The 24,814-nt window shown below is 40.8% G+C and overlaps 1 protein-coding gene across 3 annotated transcripts in view; it reads left to right on the top strand.

Annotated features, from left to right (window-relative positions):
- The window catches only part of DENND5A (DENN domain containing 5A), a 103,883-nt gene that overhangs the window by 52,462 nt on the left and 26,607 nt on the right, over positions 1-24,814 (top strand). The gene's annotated exons all lie outside the window — the stretch shown is intronic.

Here is a 24,814-nt window from a genome sequence, read left to right as displayed (position 1 = left end):
CCATTCATCTGCTTATGGACACTTAGGTTGCTTCCATTTCTTGGCTATTGTAAATAGTGCTGTGATAAACATAGGGGTGCATATGTCTTTTTGAAACTGGGCTCCTGCATTATTAGGGTAAATTCCTAGGAGTGGAAATCCAGGGTCAAATGGTATTTCTATTTTTAGTTTTTTGAGGAATCTCCATACTGCTTTCCACAATGGTTGAACTAATTTACATTCCTACCAGCAGTGTAGCAGGATTCCCCTTCCTCGACAGGCTTGCCAACATTTGTTTTTGTTTGTCTTGGATGGTGGCCATCCTAACTTGTGTGAGGTGATATCTCATTGTGGTTTTAATTTGCATTTCTCTGATGACTAGCGATGTGGAGCATCTTTTCATGTGTCTGTTGGCCATCTGAATTTCTTTGGAGAACTGTCTGTTCAGCTCCTATGCCCATTTTTTAATTGGATTATTTGCTTTTTGTTTGTTGAGATGCGTGAGCTCTTTATGTATTTTGGATGTCAACCCTTTGTTGGATATATTATTTATGAATACATTCTCCCATACTGTAGGATGTCTTTTTGTTCTATTATGGTGTCCTTTGCTGTACAGAAGCTTTTCAGCTTGGTATAGGCCCACTCGTTCATTATTGCTTTTGTTTCCCTTGCCCGTGGAGATACGTTCATGGAAAAGTTGCTCATGTTTATGTCCACGAGATTTTTTTTTGTTATCATTAATTTACAATTACATGAAGAACATTATGTTTACTAGGGTACCCCCTTCACCAAGTCCCCCCCACAGACCCCATTACAGTCACTGTCCATCAGCGTAGTAAGATGTTGTAGAATCACTACTTGTCTTCTCTGTGTTGCACAGCCCTCCCCATGCCCCCCCCACATTATACATGCTAATCGTAATACCTCCTTTCTTTTTCCCCACCCTTATCCCTCCCTTCTCTCCCATTCTCCCAGTCCCTTTCCCTTTGGTAACTGTTTAGTCCATTCTGGGGTTCTGTGATTGTGTTACTGTTTTGTTCCTTCAGTTTTTCTTTGTTCTTATACTCCACATATGAGTGAAATCATTTGGTACTTGTCTTTCTCTGCCTGGCTTATTTCACTGAGCATAATACCCTCTAGCTCCATCCATGTTGTTGCAAATGGTAGGATTTGTTTTCTTATGGCTGAGTAATATTCCACTGTTTATATGTACCACATCTTTATCCACTCATCTACTGATGGACACTTAGGTTGCTTCCATTTCTTGTCTATTGTAAATAGTGCTGTGATAAACATAGGGGTACATCTGTCTTTTTCAAACTGGGCTGCGGCATTCTTAGGGTAAATTCCTAGAAGTGGAATTCCTGGGTCAAATGGTATTTCTGTTTTGAGCATTTTGAGGAATCTCCATACTGCTTTCCACAATGGTTGAACTAATTTACATTCCCACCAGCAGTGTAGGAGGGTTCGCCTTTCTCCGCAACCTCACCAGCATTTGTTGTTTTTTGTTTTTTGGATGGTGGCAGTCCTTACTGGTGTGAGGTGATATCTCATTGTGGTTTTAATTTGCATTTCTGTGATGATTAGTGATGTGGAGCATCTTTTCATGTGTCTGTTGGCCATCTGAATTTCTTCTTTAGAGAACTGTCCATTCAGCTCCTCTGCCCATTTTTTAATTGGATTATTTGCTGTTTGTTTTTTGAGGTACATGAGCTCTTTATATATTTTGGATATCAGCCCTTTATTGGATCTGTCATTTATGAATATATTCTCCCATACTGTAGGGTACCTTTTTGTTCTATTGATGGTGTCCTTTGCTGTACAGAAGCTTTTCAGCTTGATATAGTCCCACTTGTTCATTTTTGCTTTTGTTTCCCTTGCCTGGAGAGATATGTTCATGAAGAGATCGCTCATGTTTATGTCCAAGAGATTTTTGCCTATGTTTTTTTCTAAGAGTTTTATGGTTTCATGACTTACATTCAGGTCTTTGATCCATTTCGAATTTACTTTTGTGTATGGGGTTAGAAAGTGATCCAGTTTCATTCTCTTACGTGTAGCTGTCCGGTTTTGCCCACACCATCTGTTGAAGAGACTGTCATTTCGCCATTGTATGTCCATGGCTCCGTTATTGTATATTAATTGACAATATATGTTTGGGTTAATATCTGGAGTCTCTATTCTGTTACACTGGTCTGTGGCTCTGTTCTTGTGCCAGTACCAAATTGTCTTGATTACTGTGGCTTTGTAGTAGAGCTTGAAGTTGGGGAGCAAGATCCCCCCCACTTTATTCTTCCTTCTCAGGATTGCTTTGGCTATTCGGGGTCTTTGGTATTTCGATATGAATTTTTGAACTATTTGTTCCAGTTTGTTGAAGAATGCTGTTGGTAATCTGATAGGGATTGCATCAAATCTGTATATTGCTTTGGGCAGGATGGTCATTTTGACGATATTAATTCTTCCTAGCCAAGAGCATGGGATGAGTTTCCATTTGTTAGTGTCCCCTTTAATTTCTCTTAAGAGTGTCTTATAGTTTTCAGGGTATAGATCTTTCACTTCCTTGGTTAGGTTTATTCCTAGGTATTTTATTCTTTTTGATGCTATTGTGAATGGAATTGTTTTCCTGATTTCTCTTTCTATTAGTTCATTGTTAGTGTATAGGAAAGCCACAGATTTCTGTGTGCTAATTTTGTATCCTGCAACTTTGCTGAATTCCGTTATTCTAGTAGTTTTGGTGTGGAGTCTTTAGGGTTTTTTTTATGTACGATATCATGTCATCTGCAAATAGTGACAGTTTAACTTTTTCTTTACCCATCTGGATTCCTGGTATTTCTTTGTTTTGTCTAATTGCAATGGCTAGGACCCCCAGTACTATGTTGAATAACAGTGGGGAGAGTGAGCATCCCTGTCTTGTGCCTGATCTCAGAGGAAAAGCTTTTAGCTTTTCACAGTTCAGTATGATGTTTGCTGTGGGTTTATCATATATGGCCTTTATTATGTTGAGGTACTTGCCCTCTATACCCATTGTGTTGAGAGTTTTTATCATGAATGGATGTTGAATTTTGTTGAATGCTTTTTCAGCATCTATGGAGATGATCATGTGGTTTTTGTCCCTCTTTTTGTTTATATGGTCAATGATGTTGATGGATTTTCAAATGTTGTACCATCCTTGCATCCCTGGGATAAATCCCACTTCATCATGGTGTATGATCCTTTTGATGTATTTTTGAATTCGGTTTGCTAATATTTTGTTGAGTATTTTTGCATCTGCATTCATCAGGGATATTGGTCTGTAGTTTTCTTTTTTGGTAGGGTCTTTGCCTCATTTTGGTATTAGGGTGATGTTGGCTTCATAGAATGAGTTTGGGAGTATTCCCTCCTCTTCTGTTTTTGGAAAACTTTAAGGAAAATGGGTATTATGTCTTCTCTGTATGTCTGATAAAATTCCGAGGTAAATCCATCTGGCCTGGGGGTTCTGTGTGCTTCTGTGGTCTGAGCAACTCTTTCCTCCCCCAGTTTGGGGAAGTTTTCAGCAATTATTTCTTCAAAGATACTTTCTATCCCTTTTTCTCTCTCTTCTTCTGGTACCCCTATAATGCGAATATTGTTCTTTTTGGATTGGTCACACAGTTCTCTTAATATTCTTTCATTCCTGGAGTTTCTTTTATCTCTCTGCGTCAGCTTCTCTGCATTCCTCTTCTCCGATTTCTGTTCCATTAACAGCCTCTTGCACCTCATACAGCCTGCTCTTAAGTCCTTCCAGAGATTGTTTCATTTCTGTAATCTCCCTCCAGATTTCATCCTTTAGCTCTTGCATATTTCTCTGAAGAACCATCAGCATGGTTATGACCTTTATTTTGAATTCTTTTTCGTGGAGATTGGCTTGGTCTATCTCCCCGGCCCTCTCTCAGGGGTTTTCTGGACTATTTTGGACTGGACTAAATTCTTCCGCCTTTTCATGGTGATAGAGGTAGCTGTAGTCAGTAGTGCGTGTGTCATCTGGGAGAACAAAGTCCTTTTCTGCTTGCTGGTCGCCTTGCCCTTCTCCGCTGCCTGTGTCGGTTACCTGCACTCCTGGAGCAGCTTCTGGGTTAATCCCCTAAGATGCTGTTGGTGGGGTCTCCGTCAGAGTAGTGGAGAGCCCTGTGGGGAGTGGCAGGTGTGCCGAGCGCACTCTCCCATGAAAGCGGCACCCCTGCCGGGCAGCTGTGTAGCAACTGCGGCCTTTTGGTCTGGCACAGGCAGCTGTGCGCCGGGCTGGTGGCTGCTCCTGGGCTGCCCCTCTATCGCCACTGCTGGCTCACGCGGGCTGCTCCCAGGCCCCTCTGGTGCCGCTGCGGGCTCACATGGGCCTCTCCTGGGCCCCTTCAGCACCGCCGCCACCGGCACACGTGGACCGCTCCTGGGCTGCTCAGTTGCCACTGCTTCATGCTCTCGCGGGCCATCCCGGTCTCCTGTGGCGCTGCCGCCATGGGCTCGTGTGGGCCGCTGTGTTGCCACCGCTGCTGGCCCATGTAGGCCTGTCCCGGGCTGCTCAGGTGCCGCCGCCGTGGGCTCGCGTGGGCCACTCTGTCGCCACTGCCCCTGCTGCCAGCCCATGTGGGCCGGCCCTGGTCCGCTTCGCTGCTGAAGGCTTGCGCAGGCCTCTCTGGCGCTGCCTCTCCCAGCGCGCACTGCTGCTGTGCCACTACTGGGCCAGTGTGTTGGGGTCCATGCCGGTTGGGGGAATGACTGGCAGCCTGCTTATCACCGTGAGGTGCTGCCCAGGGGGTTAGGTCGCCTAGAGTACCCCAGATTCCCAGGTCCTGGGGTGCGTGTGTTGGGATGACTTCGTCCATCTGTGAGGTCCCTGTCCCTTTGAGACTTGCAAAAAGCACTCGCTTTTCTTTTGTCTCAGGGGTGCCGGTTGTGGGGACCTGCTCGCATTGTTTGCTCTTCCGTTTCTCTAGTATTCAGCACCCCATGCACCATGTGTCTGCGCTCCTGGTGTGGATTTCTAGAGCTGATTGTTTAGCAGTCCTGGGCTTTCACTCCCTTCCCGCTCAACTCTTTTCTTCCCACGGGGTCTGGGATGGGGGTGCGTTTGGGTCCTGCTGGGCCGTGGCTCATATCTTATCCCCTTCGTGTGATGCTGAGTTCTTGCAGATGTAGATGTAGCCTGGCTGTTGTCCTGTGTCTACTGTTGTCTCTTTTAGGAATAGTTGTATTTGTTGTATTTTCAAAAATATATATGTTTTTGGGAGGAGATTTCCGCTGAACTACTCATGCCGCCATCTTGGCTCCTCCTCTCCCCTATTTTTTTTTTTTTTTTTTTTTTTTTTTTTTTTTTTTTTTTTGAGAGGGCATCTCTCATATTTATTGATCAAATGGTTGTTAACAACAATAAAATTCAGTATAGGGGGGTCAATGCTCAATGTACAATCATTAATCCATCTCAAGCCTAATTCTCGTCAGTCTCCAATCTTCTGAAGCATAACGAACAAGTTCTTACATGGTGAACGAATTCTTACAGAGTGAATAAATTCTTACATGGTGAACAGTACAAGGGCAGTCATCACAGAAACTTTCGGTTTTGATCATGCAATATGACCTATAAACCATCAGGTCAAATATGAATATTCATTTGATTTTTGTACTTGATTTATATGTTGATCCCACATTTCTCCTATTATTATTATTATTTTTATTTTTAATAAAATGCTGAAGTGGTAGGTAGATGCAAGATAAAGGTAGAAAACATAGTTTAGTGCTGTAAGAAGACAAATGTAGATGATCAGATGATCAGGTGTGTGCCTATGGACTAAGTATTAATCCAGGCTAGACAACGGCAGCAAGACATCCACGGATGCAGAAGATTTCTCTCAAAGCAGGGGGGGTGAGGTTCTGAGCCTCACCTCTGTTGATCCCCAAATTCTCACCTGATGGCCCCCCTGCGACTGTGCCTGTCTTAGGTTGTTCCTCCCTTGAGGAATCTTACCCGTCTCTGGCTAACCAGTCATCTTCCAGGGCCATACAGGGAAATGTAAAGTTGGTAAGTGAGAGAGAAGCCATATTGTTTGCAAAGGTTAGCTTTTTACTTCTTTGCAGATTTATGCCCTGTGGCTTCTATGCCCAGCACTTGTCTCGAGGTATCTTTACCACCTGGAGGAATTATGATACTCGGTAAATTCGATATGAGGCACGAATTCTATTTAAGGGTTCTAATTAGGAAGGAAGAAGAAAAGCTATAGAGGTAGCATATGGAAGAAAACATGGGAGGATTGATTATTTCTTTGACATATCTTCTTGTATAGTACCTTAAGTATGTATAGGTTTTAAACTACTAACTAATTTGCACACACATATTGACATAATAGGAATACGGTGACATAAACAAAGCAAATCTATAATTACCAGCCATCTCCAGTGAAGCCAAGAAAACCATTTAGGCACCCTAGGCATTTGTGAAAATTTATCTATGATATGATGGATATTTTCCAACTGTACTTGAACCATCAGACAAATTAAAGCAGCCCATTTCTGGGATCTGTTCACATCCCATATGTTCTTTTAACCATAGATAGTCTATAGTCATGAGATTTTGGGGTGCTACAACTTGCACCCCTCCCAACTCCTGGTTGAGTTCCAACAGTACAGATCCAGTCAAATTCGTTGTCTCACTGTATGCACATGCCAGCCTAGACATCTCCCTCCTCCTTCTTATGGCAAGTCCAGGAGACGGTGGGCTGGATGCAGCCACAACCGCAGCATCGTCCGGATCCCTGTGGAGGCTTTTTGATGATCATCCCCCGGCACGAGTCCTCCAGAGAGTGCTGATGCCGGAAGCTCCTCCTCATATCGTATCTTAGTTCATTTTCTGGGTATCCAAGCTAGGCCTTGATCTTCTGCGTAGAAACAAACAGACCCTTTGCCCACACTTTGACATGCCCTCTATACCACTGTGCAGAACTCATTGGAGGTCAGCACACAGTAACTGCTTTTTTTTTTTTTTTTTTTTTAATTAAGAGAAAGGAATATTATCAGAAAAGAGTACCTCCATAGCTGATCATCTGACACCCTTTAAGTGATCAACATTAAGGATATTTAAAGCATGCGTTGATCTTTGATTTACCAATAGTTTTATCCTGTTAAGGAGTAATCCCCCTTTTCTTTCTTTCTTTCTTTTTTTTTTTTTTTTTAAATTTTTAATCTACACTTACCTGAAGAATACTATGTTTACTATGCTCTCCCCTATATCAGGTCCCCCCTAACAACCACATTACGGTTACTGTCCATCAGCTTAGCAAAATGTTGTAGAGTCACTACTTGTCCTCTCTGTGTTGTGCAGCCCACCCTCCCCTTTCTCCCTCCCCCCCATGCATGCTAATCTTAATACCCCCCTTCTTCTTCCCCCCCCTTATCCCTCCCTGCCCACCCATCCTCCCCAGTTCCTTTCCCTTTGGTACCTGTTAGTCCATTTTTGGGTTCTGTAATTCTGCTGCTGTTTTGTTCCTTCAGTTTTTCCTTTGTTCCTATACTCCTCAGATGAGTGAAATCATTTGGTATTTCTCTTTCTCCGCTTGGCTTATTTCACTGAGCATAATACTCTCCAGCTCCATCCATGTTGCTGCAAATGGTTGGATTTTTCCACTTCTTATGGCTGAGTAGTATTCCATTGTGTATATGTACCACATCTTCTTTATCCATTCATCTACAGATGGACATTTAGGTTGCTTCCAATTCTTGGCTATTGTAAATAGTGCTGCGATAAACATAGGAGTGCATCTGTCTTTCTCAAACTTGATTGCTGCGTTCTTAGGGTAAATTCCTAGGAGTGGAATTCCTGGGTCAAATGGTAGGTCTGTTTTGAGCATTTTGATGCACCTCCATACTGCTTTCCACAATGGTTGAACTAATTTACATTCCCACCAGCAGTGTAGGAGGGTTCCCCTTTCTCCACAGCCTCGCCAACATTTGTTGTTGTTTGTCTTTTGGATGGCAGCTATCCTTACTGGTGTGAGGTGATACCTCATTGTAGTTTTAATTTGCATTTCTCTGATAATTAGCGATGTGGAGCATCTTTTCATGTGTCTCTTGGCCATCTGTATTTCTTTTTTGGAGAACTTTCTGTTCAGTTCCTCTGCCCATTTTTTAATTGGGTTATTTGTTTTTTGTTTGTTGAGGCGTGTGAGCTCTTTATATATTCTGGACGTCAAGCCTTTATCAGATCTGTCATTTTCAAATATATTCTCCCATACTGTAGGGTTCCTTTTTGTTCTATTGATGGTGTCTTTCGCTGTACAGAAGCTTTTCAGCTTAATGTAGTCCCACTTGCTCATTTTTGCTGTTGTTTTCCTTGCCCGGGGAGATATGTTCAAGAAGAGATCACTCATGTTTATGTCTAAGAGGTTTTTGCCTATGTTTTTTTCCAAGAGTTTAATGGTTTCGTGACTTACATTCAGGTCTTTGATCCATTTTGAGTTTACCTTTGTATATGGGGTTAGACAATGGTCCAGTTTGATTCTCCTACATGTAGCTGTCCAGTTTTGCCAGCACCATCTGTTGAAGAGACTGTCATTTTGCCATTGTATGTCCATGGCTCCTTTATCAAATATTAATTGACCATATATGTTTGGGTTAATTTCTGGGGTCTCTAATCTGTTCCACTGGTCTGTGGCTCTGTTCTTGTGCCAGTACCAAATTGTCTTGATTACTATGGCTTTGTAGTAGAGCTTGAAGTTGGGGAGTGAGATCCCCCCTACTTTATTCTTCTTTTTCAGGATTGCTTTGGCTATTCGGGGTCTTTGGTGTTTCCATATGAATTTTTGAATTATTTGTTCCAATTCATTGAAGAATGTTGCTGGTAATTTGAGAGGGATTGCATCAAATTTGTATATTGCTTTCGGCAGGATGGCCATTTTGACGATATTAATTCTTCCTAGCCATGAGCATGGGATGAGTTTCCATTTATTAGTGTCCCCTTTAATTTCTCTTAAGAGTGACTTGTAGTTTTCAGAGTATAAGTCTTTCACTTCCTTGGTTAGGTTTATTCCTAGGTATTTTATTCTTTTTGATGCAATGGTGAATGGAGTTGTTTTCCTGATTTCTCTTTCTATTGATTCGTTGCTAGTGTATAGGAAAGCTACAGATTTCTGTGTGTTGATTTTGTATCCTGCAACTTTGCTGTATTCCGATATCAGTTCTAGTAGTTTTGGAGTGGAGTCTTTAGGGTTTTTTATGTACAGTATCATATCATCTGCAAATAGTGACAGTTTAACTTCTTCTTTACCAATCTGGATTCCTTGTATTTCTTTGTTTTGTCTGATTGCCGTGGCTAGGACCTCCAGTACTATGTTAAATAACAGTGGGGAGAGTGGGCATCCCTGTCTGGTTCCCGATCTCAGTGGAAATGCTTTCAGCTTCTCGCTGTTCAGTATAATGCTGGCTGTGGGTTTATCATATATGGCCTTTATTATGTTGAGGTACTTGCCCTCTATTCCCATTTTGCTGAGAGTTTTTATCATGAATGGATGTTGAATTTTGTCAAATGCTTTTTCAGCATCTATGGAGATGATCATGTGGTTTTTGTCTTTCTTTTTGTTGATGTGGTGGATGATGTTGATGGATTTTCGAATGTTGTACCATCCTTGCATCCCTGGGATGAACCCCACTTGGTCATGGTGTATGATCCTTTTGATATACTGTTGAATTCTGTTTGCTAATATTTTATTGAGTATTTTTGCATCTACGTTCATCAGGGATATTGGTCTGTAATTTTCTTTTTTGGTGGGGTCTTTGCCTGGTTTTGGTATTAGGGTGATGTTGGCTTCATAGAATGAGTTTGGGAGTATTCCCTCTTCTTCTATTTTGTGGAACACTTTAAGGAGAATGGGTATTATGTCTTCTCTGTGTGTCTGATAAAATTCCGAGGTAAATCCGTCCGGCCCCGGGGTTTTGTTCTTGGGTAGTTTTTTGATTACTGTTTCAATTTCTTTGCTTGTAATTGGTTTGTTTAACTTTTGTGTTTCTTCCTTGGTCAGTCTTGGGAGGTTGTATTTTTCTAGGAAGTTGTCCATTTCTTCTAGGTTTTCCAGCTTGTTGGCATATAGGTTTTCATAGTAGTCTTTAATAATTCTTTGTATTTCTGTGGAGTCTGTCGTGATTTTTCCATTCTCATTTCTGATTATGTTGATTTGTGTTGACTCTCTTTTTCTCTTAATAAGTTGGGCTAGAGGCTTATCTATTTTGTTTATTTTCTCAAAGAACCAGCTCTTGGTTTCGTTGATTTTTGCTATTGTTTTATTCTTCTCAATTTTGTTTATTTCTTCTCTGATCTTTATTATGTCCCTCCTTCTGCTGACTTTAGGCCTCATTTGTTCTTCTTTTTCCAGTTTTAATAATTGTGATGTTAGACTATTCATTTGGGATTGTTCTTCCTTCTTCAAGTGTGCCTGGATTGCTATATACTTTCCTCTTAAGACTGCTTTCGCTGCATCCCACAGAAGTTGGGGCTTAGTGTTGTTGTTGTCATTTGTTTCTATATATTCCTTGATCTCTATTTTGATTTGTTCATTGATCCATTGATTATTTAGTAGCATGTTGTTAAGCCTCCATGTGTTTGTGAGCCTTTTTGTTTTCTTTGTAGAATTTATTTCTACTTTCATACCTTTGTGGTCTGAAAAATTGGTTGGTAGAATTTCAATATTGTGGAGTTTACTGAGGCTCTTTTTGTGAGCTAGTATGTGGTCTATTCTGGAGAATGTTCCATGTGCACTTGAGAAGAATGTATATCCTGTTGCTTTTGGATGTAAAGTTCTATAGATGTCTATTAGGTCCATCTGTTCTAGTGTGTTGTTCAGTGCCTGTGTGTCTTTACTTATTTTCTGCCCGGTGGATCTATCCTTTGGGGTGAGTGGTGTGTTGAAGTCTCCTACAATGAATGCATTGCAGTCTATTTCCCTCTTTAGTTCTGTTAGTATTTGCTTCACATATGCTGGTGCTCCTGTATTGGGTGCATATATATTTAGAATGGTTATATCCTCTTGTTGGACTAAGCCCTTTATCATTATGTAGTGGCCTTCTTTATCTCTTGTTACTTTCTTTGTTTTGAAGTCTATTTTGTCTGATATTAGTACTGCAACCCCTGCTTTCTTCTCACTGTTGTTTGCCTGAAATATGTTTTTCCATCCCTTGACTTTTAGTCTATGCTTATCTTTGGGTTTAAGGTGAGTTTCTTGTAAGCAGCATATAGATGGGTCTTGCTTTTTTATCCATTCTATTACTCTATGTCTTTTGATTGGTGCATTAAGTCCATTTACATTTAGGGTGACTATTGAAAGATATGTACTTATTGCCATTGCAGGCTTTAGATTCGTGGTTACCAAAGGTTCAAGGTTAGCTTCTTTAGTATCTTACTGCCTAACTTAGCTCGCTTATTGAGCTGTTATATACACTGTCTGGAGAGTCTTTTCTTCTCTCCCTTCTTATTCCTCCTCCTCCCTTCTTCATATGTTGTGTGTTTTGTTCTGTGCTCTTTTTAGGGGTGCTCCCATCTAGAGCAGTCCCTGTAGGATGCCCTGTAGAGGTGGTTTGTGGGAAGCAAATTCCCTCAGCTTTTGCTTATCTGGGAATTGTTTGATCCCACCATCATATTTAAATGATAGTCGTGCTGGATACAGTATCCTTGGTTCAAGGCCCTTCTGTTTCATTGCATTAAGTATATCATGCCATTCTCTTCTGGCCTGTAGGGTTTCTGTTGAGAAGTCTGATGTTAGCCTGATTGGTTTTCCTTTATAGGTGACCTTTTTCTCTCTAGCTGCCTTTAAAACTCTTTCCTTGTCCTTGATCCTTGCCATTTTAATTATTATGTGTCTTGGTGTTGTCCTCCTTGGATCCTTTCTGTTGGGGGTTCTGTATAATTCCATGGTCTGTTCGATTATTTCCTCCCCCAGTTTGGGGAAGTTTTCAGCAATTATTTCTTCAAAGACACTTTCTATCCCTTTTCCTCTTTCTTCCTCTTCTGGTATCCCTATAATACGAATGTTTTTCCTTTTGTATTGGTCACATATTTCTCTTAGTGTTGTTTCATTCCTGGAGATCCTTTTATCTCTCTCTATGTCAGCTTCTATACGTTCCTGTTCTCTGGCTTCTATTCCTTCAATGGCCTCTTGCATCTTATCCATTCTGCTTATAAATCCTTCCAGGGATTGTTTCACTTCTGTGATCTCTTTCCTGACATCTGTGATCTCCTTCCGGACTTCATCCCACTGCTCTTGCATTTTTCTCTGCATCTCATCCCACTGCTCTTGCATTTTTCTCTGCATCTCATCCCATTGCTCTTGCATTTTTTTCTGCATCTCTGTCAGCATGTTCATGATTTTTATTTGGAATTCTTTTTCAGGAGGACTAGTTAGGTCTGTCTCCTTCTCAGGTGTTGTCTCTGTGATCTTTGTCTGCCTGTAGTTTTGCCTTTTCATGGTGATAGAGATAGTCTGCAGAGCTGGTACAAGTGACCGCTGGAAGAGCTTCCCTTCTTGTTGGTTTGTAGCCTTTTCCTGGGAGAATAGCGACCTCTAGTGGCTTGTGCTGGGCAGCTGTGCGCAGACAGGGCTTCTGCTTCCTGCCCAGTTGCTTTGGGGTTTATCTCCACTGTTGCTGTGGGCTTGGCCTGGCTGGGGCTGTTCCTCCAAAATGGTGGAGCCCCGTTAGAGGGGGAGCAGCCAGGAGACTATTTATCTCCGTAAGGGGCCTCTGTGCTCCCTGCTGCCCAGGGGGTTAGAGTGCCCAGAGATCCCCAGATTCCCTGCTTCTGGTCTAAGTGACCTGTCCTGCCCCTTTAAGATTTCCAAAAAGCACTCTCCAAACCAAAACAACAACAGCAACAATGAGAGAGGGAACAGAAAGGAAAAAAAAAGAAAAAACACGCGATTTTTTTTTTTTTTTCCTCAGGTGCCGGTCCCAGGCACCCGCGCACTGGTCCTGCTGCCCTGTCTCCCTAGCACCAGGGTCCCTGTCCTTTCAAGGCTTCCAAAAAGCACCCACCCACCGGTCCCGCAGGGAAGGAACGCTCAATATTCTTGGTCCTCAGGCACTGGTCCCACGCACCCGCTCACCAGTCCCGCCGCCCTGCCTCCCTAGCACCGGGGTCCCTGTCCCTTCAAGGCTTCCAAAAAGCACTTGGCAAAAAGAGAGAAAAAAAAAGGGGAAAAACGCGCGATTTCTTCCGTCCTCAGATGCTGGTCTCAGGCACCCACCCACCGGTCCCACAGGGAAAAATGCGGGATATTCTTTGTCCTCAGGTGCCGGTCCCAGGCACCCGCTCACCAGTCCCGCCGCCCTGCCTCCCTAGCTCCGGGGTCCCTGTCCCTTTTAGGCTTCCAAAAAGCACTCGCAGAAAAGAGAAAAAAAAAAAAGGGGAAAAACGCGCGATTTCCTCTGTCCTCAAGTGCCGGTCTCAGGCACCCGCCCACCGGTCCCGCAGGGAAAAACGGGGGATATTCTTTGTCCTCAGGCGCCGGTCCCAGCCACCCGCTCACCAGTCCCGCCACCGTGCCTCCCTAGCACTGGGGTCCCCGTCCCTTCAAGGCTTCCAAAAAGCGCTTGCCAAAAAGAGAAAAAAAAAAAAAAAGGGGAAAAACGCGCGACCTCCTCCGTCCTCAGGCACCGGTCTCAGGCACCCGCCCCCAGGTCTCGCAGGGAGAAACGCGGGATATTCTTTGTCCTCCGGCGCCGTTCCCAGGCACCTCCTCACCGGTCCCGCCACCCTGCCTCCCCAGCAACGGGGGCCCGTCCCTCTAAGGCTTCCAAAAAGCGCTCGCCAAAAAAAAAAACTGCTCCGGTTTCTCTCCACCCGCCGGGAGCCGGGGGGAGGGGCGCTCGGGTCCCGCCGAGCTGGGGCTTGTATCTTACCCCCTTCACAAGGCGCTGGGTTCTTGCAGGTGTGGATGTGGTCTGGATGTTGTCCTGTGTCCTGTGGTCTCTATTTTAGGAAGATTTTTCTTTGTTATATTTTCATAGCTCTATGTGTTTTTGGGAGGAGATTTCCACTGCTCTACTCACGCCGCCATCTTGGCTCCCGCAGTCCCCTATCTTTTTTAACTGGCAAACTTCTCATCCTTCACCACTATGTCAGTTAGGAATGGGTCCTGCTGCAAGGAATAGAGAATCTATTTGGCAGAGGTTTAGAGAGATAGGGGTTGTTTTTCCCAAATTAGCACAAAATGCAGAATTGGTGGTTGCTGGTGGCCTCTCAATTGCTAAACAGTGTATTCAGGACCAAGATTCTACCTTTTTACTGAGCTCTCCTTAGCATGTGGACATTTATATTTGTGCTTGTTGCCTTTTATGTTCACATTCAGGGCAAGAAAAGGGGAAGGTTGATGCCAGCTGTATTTTCTCTCTTGTATCAGAAAGCAAGGCTTTCCCAGGAATTCCCAACAACTTCCATTGTCTCATAGGCCAGAACCATGTTATTTAACCATTCTTAAGTGCAAGAGAGGCTGTGAAAGTGAGTGTTGAACTGGGTGTACTTTTACCCTGAGAAATATAAGGGTTCTGTTAGCAAGAAAGAAGAGGTGAAGCAGTTGAAAGTAAGCAGTTAACAGTGTTTGCCACAAAAAGTTAGCCAATACATCTTCTCCTCTGTGAGGCTTTCTCTGATGCCTGTAGGCCGAGGTAGTGGATTCCTTCTCTGTGCTCCTGTGATCCTTATTTTGACTTGCCTGTATTATCTCTCTCCTTCTCAGCTATCATTATCAGGGAAGAATTTAAGGGCAGAGACTGTATTTAACCTTTTTCTTACCCCCAGTCCTTTAGCACTGTGCCTAGTTGTTGCTGCATGTTAGAAGTTTGCTACATATATGGTTGAAAAGGCTTTTTTGTTCACAGAGGCCCCATCTAAATCAGCTTAGCTAGAATAGAGCCTCAGCTTGAGGTGCAAATTAAATAGTTTACTTCTTTGTGGGATGTTTAGCAGTCTTGTTGTAGCCTCTTTGTATATTTTATTTGTCCATGTACCACATATTATAAATACCTACTATATGCACAGCATATGGTAAACTTTTCACAAATATTTACTGAATGAACATGCTACACATTTTTCTAGGTTTTGAAGATACAGGGGTGATGGTCTGGACAAAATCTTACCTTTATTGACCTAGCCTTCTTTCTTTACCTCTCAGCTCTTGCTCCAGGCCTTCATTAAATTGATAGTCAGTTTGGCTAAGACCTGAGGTCATGTTTGCACATGCAGGTGACTATTTAACATGTCATCCTTGCTTTCAGAAAAGCCTTAGGTGCCAGATTATTGAACCCTGCCTAAGCAGTGGTCCTGGGAAGCTTGATAGAGATTTTTACAGAACAGTAGGCTTAGTAACATCTCCCAAGCCATCAGTTTAAATCAGGACTCCCCAATCTTTTCATGTCGTGCTAAATTGAAAATGGAATTTGTATGTGACTCAATGGAATAAAGAGAGGAGCCTGCTTCTAGCTAGAGATAAAGTGAGAGGCTCTAATGATCTGAAGCCTTGTTCATCTGCCACAGGGGTTGAGGCAGTCAATTCTGAGCCCATCTATAATCCATTTGTTGAATACCAAGCACCTCAGCATACTGTTTTGAATTACTCTGGTCTCATTTGTGGCCAGGACATGGTTCTCATGGTCCTATTTGAATGCAGGGTTTGAGATATGGAACAGGGTTAACTAACCCTCATTTGTTGGCTCATTTCAGAAAAATGGATGTCACAGAGATCCTTTAGGCAACTCTGCGGTCTAATACCAGGAGTAATGGGAATATCTTTGCCATTTATATATCCCTTAGGTATGACCCAGAGAGATGCATTCTATATATGCTAGTGCAGGGTTCTTGCCACTGGTCTTAGATCCCTAGCCTGGTGGGATTCAGCCATATTACCTTTCCCACAGATACCACAGCTTTTTGAGTCTGATTGGAAAGTGTAACAGAAGAGATCTTTTTGGAGATCCTTTAAAGTGTTACATTTAAAACAGATCTTGATGGGTAATCAGTTCTCTTCAAGCACTACTTTTATAAATGAAGATCTTTGACTCACCACTATAACTGCAGGGCCTAGAATAGTGTCTGGCACATTTTAGACACTGAATAAGTTCTGTTAAATGAGAGTTATGAGTAAGAGGAAGTGAAGGAGGCCCTAAGAGAGAAAGTTACTTGACCTAGATAACAGCAAGGCCCAAAGTTGAGATATTTTTACATGATTCTAGAAAATACCAGGAGAGTTACCAGCTTTTTTTTGTTCTTAATTTTTGAAGTATAATTGATGTGCAATAACCTGCACATATTTAAAGTTTTGGTATATGTATACACTTAAATCAAGAGCTAGCAAATATACCCATCACCCTCAAAAGTTTTCTTGTGTCCTTTTGTAATACCTCCATCCTGTTCCCTCCCCTTGGATAAGTTTTCTTGTCCCTTAGATAAATATCTAGGAATGGAATGACTAGATAACATAATTTTTATATGCTGACTCTTTAAAGAAACTTCTGCATTGTCTTTCTTAGTGATTATACATTTTACATTGTCACTAGTAGTATATGAGAGTTATGGTTCTTCCACATTGTTGCCAACAGTTAGTATGGTCAGTCTTCAATTTTAGCCATTCTAATAATAGGTTTATAGTAGTATCTCATTATAGCTTTGATTTGTGTGTTTCTGATGACTAATGATGTTCAGTGATTTTTCTTTTTTCTTATTAAGGTGTCACTGATACACAATCTTATGAAGATTTCATATAAACAACATTGTGGTCACTGCATTCACCCATATTATCGAGTCCCCCCCCACACCCCACTGCAGTCACTGTCCATCAGCATAGCAATATGCCACACAATTACTACTTGTCTTCTCTGTTTTACCCTATCTTCCCTTTGACCACCCCCACATGATGTGTGCCAATCATAATGCCTCTCAATCGCCTTCTCCCTCCCTTCCCACCTGCCCTTCCCAACTCCTCCACATTGGTAACCCCTATTCCCTCCTCAGAGTCTGTGAGTCTGCTGCTATTTTGTTCCTTCAGTTTTTGCTTTGTTCTTATACTCCAAAAATGAGTGAAGTCATTTAGTACTTGCCTTTCTCCACTTGGCTTATTTCACTGAGCATAATACCATCCAGCTCCATCCATGTTGTTGTAAATGGTAGGATTCATTTTCTTCTTATGGCTGAATAATAGTCCATGGTGTATATGTACCACCTTTTCTTTATCCATTCATCTACTGATGGACACTTAGGTTGCTTCCATTTCTTGGCTATTGTAAATAGTGCTGTGATAAACATAGGGGTGCATATATCTTTTTGAATCTGGATTTTGTTTTCTTTGGGTAAATTCCTAGGAATGGAGTTCTTGGGTCAAATGGTATTTCTGTTTTTAGTTTTGTGAGGATCCTCCATATTGCTTTCTACAATGGTTGAACTAATTTACATTCCCCCAGCAATGTAGGGGGGTTCCCCTTTCTCCACATCCTTGCCAGCATTTGTTGTTGCTTGTCTTTTGGATGTTGGCCATCCTAACTAGTGTGAGGTGATCTCTCATTGTGGTTTTAATTTGCATTTCCCTGAAAATTAGTGATGCAGAGCATCTTTTCCTGTGCCTATTGACCATCTGAATTTCTTCTTTGGGGAAGTGTCTGTTCATATCCTCTGCCCATTTTTTAATTGGATTGTTTACTTTTTGGGTATAGAGGCATATGAGTTCTTTATCTATTTTGGATGTTAACCCCTTGTCATATATGTCATTTACAAATATGTTCTCCCATACTGTAGGATGCATTTTTGTTCTACTGTTGGTGTCCTTTGCTGTACAGAAGTGTTTTAGTTTGATGTAGTCCCATTTGTACATTTTTGCTTTTGTTTCCCTAGCCCAAGGAGATGTGTAATAAAAAAGTTGCTCATATTTATATTCAACAGATTTTTACCTATGTTTTCTTCTAAGAGTTTCATGACTTACATTCAGGTCTTTGATCCATTTTGAGTTTACTTTTGTGTATGGGGTTAAACAATAATCCAGTTTCATATTCTTGCATGTAGCTGTCCAGTTTTGCCAACACCAGTTGTTGAAGAGGCTGTCATTTCCCCACTGGATGTCCATGGCTCCTTTATTGTATATTAATTGACCATATATGCTTGGGTTTATATCTGGCCTCGCTAGTCTGTTTCATTAATTATAAGTCTGTTGTTGTGCCAGTACCAAATTGTCTTAATTACTGTGGCTTTGTAATAGAGTTTGAAGTCAGGGAGTGTAATCCTCCCAGCTTTATTCTTCCTTCTCAGGATTGCTTTAGCTATTCGAGGTCTTTTGTGGTTCCATATGAATTTTAGAACTATTTGCTCTAATTTGTTGAAGAATGCTATTGGTATTTTGATAGTGGTTAAACTGAACCTGTAGTTAGGCAGAATGGCCATTTTGACAATATTAATTCTCCTTATGTATGAGCATAGATTGTATTTCCATTTATTGGTATCTTCTTTAATTTCTCTCATGAGTGTCTTATAGTTTTCAGGTTATAGGTCTTTCACTTCCTTGGTTCGGTTTATTCCTAGGTATTTTATTATTTGTGATGCAATTGTGAATGGAATTGTTTTCCTGATTTCTCTTTCTACTAGTTCATCATTAGTGTATAGGAATGCAACAGATTTCTGTGTATTAATATTGTGTCCTGTAACTTTGCTGAATTCAGATATTAGATCTAGTAGTTTTGGAGTGGATTCTTTAGAGTTTTTTATGTACAATGTCATGTCATCTGCAAACAGTGGCAGTTTAACTTCTTCCCTACCAATCTGGATTCCTTTTATTTCTTTGTGTTGTCTGATTGCCGTGGCTAGGACCCCCAGTACTATGTTGAATAGAAGTGGGGAGAGTGGACATCCTTGTCTTGTTCCCAATCTTAAAGGAAAAGCTTTTAGCTTTTTGCTGTTAAGTATGATGTAGGCTGTAGGTTTGTCATATATGACCTTTATTATTTTGAGGTACTTCCTTAGATATCCATTCTGTCATGAATGGATGTTGAATTTTGTCAGACGCTTTTTCAGCATCTATGGAGATGATCATGTGATTTTTGTCCTTTCTCTTGATGTGGTATATGATGTTGATGAATTTTTTAATATTGCACCATCCTTGCATCCCTGGAATAAATCCTACCAAATCATGATGGATGGTTTTTTTAATGTATTTTTTTATTAAGGTATCATTGTATACACTCTTATGAAAGTTTCACAAGAGAAACAATGTGGTTATTTTATTCACCCTTACTATCAAGTACCCCCAACACTCCATTGCAGTCACTGTCCGTCACTGTGGGAAGATGCTGCAGAGTCCCTATTTGTCTTCTCTGAGCTACACTGTCTTACCACACACACCATGTGCACCAATCATGATACCCCACAATCCCCTTCTCCCTCCTTCCCCACCCACCCTCCACCACCCCTCCCCTTTGGTAACCACTAGTCCCTTCTCAGAGTCTGTGAGTCTGCTATTTTGTTCCTTCAGTTTTGCTTCATTGTTATACTCTACAAATGAGGGAAATAATTTGGTATTTGTCTTTCTCTGCCTGATTTATTTCACTGAGCATAATACACTGTAGCTCCATCCATGTTGTTGCAAGTGGTAGGATTTTTTTCTTTCTTATGGCTGAATAGTATTCCATTGTGTATATGTACCACCTCTTATTTATCCATTCATCTACTGATGGACACTTAGGTTGCTTCCATATCTTGGCTATTGTAAGTAGTGCTACAGTAAACACAGGGGTCCATATGTCTTTTTGAATCTGCGAAGTTGGTTTCTTTGGGTAAATTCCTCGGAGTGGAGTTTCCGGGTCAAATGGTATTTCTATGTTTAGTTTTTTGAGGAACCTCCATATTGCTTTCCATGATGGTTAAACTGGTTTACATTCCCCTAGCAGTGTAGGATGGTTCCCCTTTCTCCGCATCCTCACCAGCATTTGTTCTTCCTAGTCTTTTCTATGTTGGCCATCCTAACTGGTGTGAAGTGATTTCTCATTGTGGTTTTAATTTGCATTTCCCTGAAAATTAGTGATGTGGAGCATCTTTTCATGTGCTGTTGGCCATCTGAATTTCTTCTTAGGAGAAATGTCTGTTCATATCCCCCACCCATTTTTTAATAGGGTTATTTGCTTTTTGGGTGTTGAGGTGTATGAGTTCTTTATCTATTTTGGATGTTAACCCTTGTCATATATGTCATTTACAAATATATTCTGCCATACTGTAGGCTGCCTTTTTGTTCTGCTGATTGTGTCCTTAACTGTACAGAAGCTTTTTAGCATGATGTAGTCCCATTTGTTCATTTTTTATTTTGTTTCCCTTGCTTGAGTAGATGCATTCAGGAAAAAGTTGCTCATGTTTATATTGAAGAGATTTTTGCCTGTGTTTTCTTCCAAGAATTTTATGGTCTTTTTGATGTATTTTGAATTCAGTTTGCTAATATTTTGTTGAGTATTTTTGCATCTGTGTTCATCAGGAATATTAGTCTGTTATTTTCTTTTGTTGTGGTGTCTTTGCCTGGTTTTGGTATTAGAGTGATGCTGGCCTCATAGAATGAGTTTGGAAATATTCCCTCTTCTTCTACTTTTTGGAAAACTTTAAGGAGGATGGGTATTAGGTCTTCACTAAATGTTTGATAAAATTCAGTGTTGAAGCCATCTGGTCCAGGAGTTTTGGTCTTAGGTAGTTTTTTAAATTACTTATTCAATTTATTTGCTGGTAATTGGTCTGTTCAGATTTTCTGTTTCTTCCTGGGTTAGCCTTGGAAGGCTATATTTTTCTAGAAAGTTGTTCATTTCTTCCAGGTTATCCAGTTTTTTAGCATATAATTTTTCATAGTATTCTGTGCTTTCTGTAGTGATTTTTTCTTTCCCATTTCTGATTCTTTTATGTACGTAGACTCTTTTTCTTGATAAATCTGGCTAGGGATTTATCTATTTTGTTTATTTTCTTGAAGAACCAGCTCCTGCTTTCATTAATTCTTTCTATTGTTTTATTCTTCTCAATTTTATTTATTTTTGCTCTAATCTTTATTATGTCTCTCCTTCTACTGACTTTGGATCTCATTTGTTCTTCTTTTTCTAGTTTCATTAATTGTGAGTTTAGGCTGTTCATTTGGGATTGTTCTTCTTTCCTGAGGTAAGCCTGTATTGCAGTGTACTTCCCTCTTAGCACAGCCTTCACTGTGTCCCACAGATTTTGCAGTGTTGAGTTATTGTTTTCATTTGTCTCCATATGTTGCTTGATCTCTGTTTTCATTTGGTCATTGATCCATTGATTATTTAGGGCCATGTTGTTAAGCCTCCATGTGTTTTTGAGCTTTTTTGTTTTCTTTGCATAACTTATTTCTAGTTTTAATTTTTAGTTTTTGTGTTCTGAGAAGCTGATTGGTACAATTTCAATCCTTCTGAATTTACTGAGGCTCTTTTCATGGCCTATTATGATATATTCTTGAAAATATTCCTTGTGTACTTGAGAATAATGTGTATCCTGCTGCTTTTGGGTGGGGTGTTCTCTAGATGTCTGTTAGGTCCTTCTGTTTTAATGTGTTGTTCAGTGCCTCTGTCTGCTTACTTATTTTCTATGTGGTTGGTCTGTACTTTGGAGTGAGTGGTGTGTTGGAAGTCTCCTAAAATGAATGCATTGCATTCTGTTTCCCCCTTTAATTCTGTTAGTATTTGTTTCACATATGTAGGTGCTCCTATGTTGGGTGCATAGATATTTATAATGGTAATATACTCTTGTTGGACTGACTCCTTTATCATTATGTAACGTCCTTCTTTGTCTCTTGTTACTTTCTTTGTTTTGAAGTCTATTTTGTCTGATACAAGTACTGCAACTCCTGCTTTTTTCTCCCTGTTAGTTACATGAAGTATCTTTTTCTGTCCCTTCACTTTTAGTCCTTGTATGTCTTTGGGTTTAAAATGAGTTTCTTGTAGGCAGCATATACATGGGTTTTGCTTTTTTATCCATTCAGTGACTCCATGTCTTTTGATTGGTGCATTCAGTACATTTACATTTAGGGTGATCATCAATAGGTCATTGATATTAATATGTAGTTATTGTCATTGCATGCTTTAGACTCATGGTTATCAAAGAATCAAGGGCAGCTTCTTTACTGTCTAACAGGCTAACTTAACTCATTTAGTACACTACTTCAAACATAATATAAAGGTTCCTTTTTGTTTTTCTCCCATTTTTTTCTTCCTCCTCCACTCTTTATATATTAGGTGTCATATTCTGTACTCTTTGTGTATCCTTTGACTGACTTTGTGGGTAGTTGATTTAATTTTGCATTTGCTTAGTAATTAATTTGTCTGAATCCTTTACTGTGATTTTATTTTCTTTGGTGACAGTTTTCTAGTAGGAGCACTTCCATCTATAGCAGTCCCTCCAAAATACACTGTAGGGATGGTTTGTGGGAGGTAATTTCCCTCAACTTTTTCTTATCTGGAAATTGTTTAATCCTTGCTTCAAATTATATAATAATCTTACTGGGTAGAGTATTCTTGGTTCAAGGCTCTTCTGATTCACTGCATTAACTATATCATGCCACTCCCTTCTGGCTTGTAAGGTTTCTGCTGAGAAGTCTAATGATAGCCTAATGGGTTTTCCTTGGTATGTGATCTTTTTTCTCTCTGGCTGCTTTTAATAGTCTGTTCTTATCTTTGATCTTTGCCCTTCTAATTATTATATGTCTTGGTGTTATCTTCCTTGGGTCTCTTGTGTTGGGAGATCTGTGTACGTCCATGGCCTGAAAGACTATCTCCTTCCCCAGATTGGGAATTTTTCAGCAATTACCTCCTTAAAAGCAGTTTCTATCTCTTTTTCTGTTCTTCTTTTGGTACTTGTATGTGAGTATTGTTCCATTTGGATTGGTTACACATTTTTGTTAATATTGTTTCACTCCTAGAGATCCTTTTTTCTCTCTGTACCTCTGCTTCTTTATATTGTTGTTCCCTAATTTCTGTGTCATGTACCGTCTCCTTTACCTCATCTTATCTGCTTTTAAATCCCTCATTGTATGTTTCATTTTAGATACTATATTTTTCAAAGTTTCTGTCTGTTTCTTGAATTCCTCCCTGAGGTATTAAATATTTTTCTGTAGCTCCATGACCATGTTTACGATTTTTATTTTGAAATATTTGTCAGGAATATTGGTGATTTCAGTTTCACTTAGCCCTCTTTCTGGTGTCTGTGGGATTTTGGTTTGTACCAGGTTCTTTTGCTGTTTCATAGTGTATGATTCCTACAGAATAACTTTGTGTAGGTGGTGCCCTCTAGTGCCCAGAAGCTTTGGAGCTGCCCAGCACCTGGAGTGATGGTAGGGGTCGTAGGTGAGCAGTGCTGGTGTCTGTCAGGAGGAAAGAGCTCTTTTCTGCTTGCTTTCTGCGGTTCCTGCCTCCACTATCTGGGTCAGTGGACCGAGTGCACAGGGACAAGCCTGTACCTTAAACCCCTGTAGCTGTCCCAGGCAGAGCTGCCCTCTGGCTGGTCTGGCCCAGTGGTGGGGGCAGCAGGTTTGGGAACTGGTGCCATTCCGGAGGAAGGAGCAGCAGACTGCATATTGTGGTGGAGAGCCTCTGCATGTGTCACCAGCCAGGGGCATGGAGTGTCTGAAGCTCCTGAGAGTTCCAAACCTGCTGGGCTGAGTGTGTCGGGATGATTTTTTCTACCTGTCCTTTCTCCTAAGCAGTAAGCTTTATACAATCCTTGCCCCTTTGACAGCTATCTCCCCATTGGGAAATCTTTCAAAGTGCCCACCTTTCTTTTGTTCTGGAGCAATCAGTTGTGGGTATCTGTTCTCCATAAGTGGCTGGAATCTCAGTCCCTGTGAGTATTCTGCCTGTCTTTGCTTTCCAACCCCACTAATATCCAGAGCACCATGTAACATAGATTTGTGCTCCCAGAGCAGATATCCAGGTCTGTGTGTTCAGCATCGTAGTCTTCTGCCCTCTCCCTGCTCCATTTCTCTTCCTCCTGCTGGTGAGCTGGGATGCGGGAAGGGCTTGGGTCCTGTCGTACATGGCTTTGCTTCTTTACCCTTTTCCGTGAGGTCTTCTGTTTATCCCAGATGTAGGCAGTCCATCGCAGTCTTCTATCCGGTCGCTATTTCAGGGTTCTTTGTATTTGCTGTTTTTTCATATTTTATGTGGTTTTGGGTGGACTTTTCTGTATCACTTCTCATGCCACCATCTTTAAGCCAAACTGTTCTTCAGTGTTTTTTCATTTGCTTATTTATTATCCATTCATCTTCTCTGGTGAAATGCCTGTTTAAATCTTTTTTCAATTTTTTATTGGGTTGATTGTTTTCTTATTACAGAGTTTTGTAAGTTCTTTAGGTATTCTGGGTATAAGTTCTTCATCAGATACATTATTTGCAAATGTCTTTTTGTTCTCTTAACAGTGTATTTGAAGAACAAAGTTTTAAATTTTGATGAGGTGTGTTTTATCAGTTTTTAAAAAATGGATTTTTTTTGTATTATATCTAAGAAATTGATGCCAAGCCAAAGTCACATAGATTTTTTTCCCTTTATATTTCCTTCTAGAAATTTTATAGTTTTAGGCTTTATATTTGGGTCTATGATACATTCCAAGTTAATTTTTGTAGGTAGTGTAAACTAAGGGTTCAGGTTCATTTTTTTCCCCATATGGATATCTAGTTGTTCCAGCATCATCTGTTGAAAAGACTATCCTTCCTCCAGTGAATTGCCTTTTAACCTTTATCAAAATTTCAATGATCTATATACACATGAGTATATATCTGGAGTCTCTGTTTCATTAATCTGTTAGTCTAAATTTATACCAGTACTACACAGCCTTAATTACTGT

This window comes from Manis javanica, chromosome 11 (genome assembly GCF_040802235.1).
Source record: "Manis javanica isolate MJ-LG chromosome 11, MJ_LKY, whole genome shotgun sequence".
Classification (NCBI taxonomy): domain Eukaryota; kingdom Metazoa; phylum Chordata; class Mammalia; order Pholidota; family Manidae; genus Manis; species Manis javanica.
This window is presented reverse-complemented; position numbering and strand designations above follow the sequence as displayed.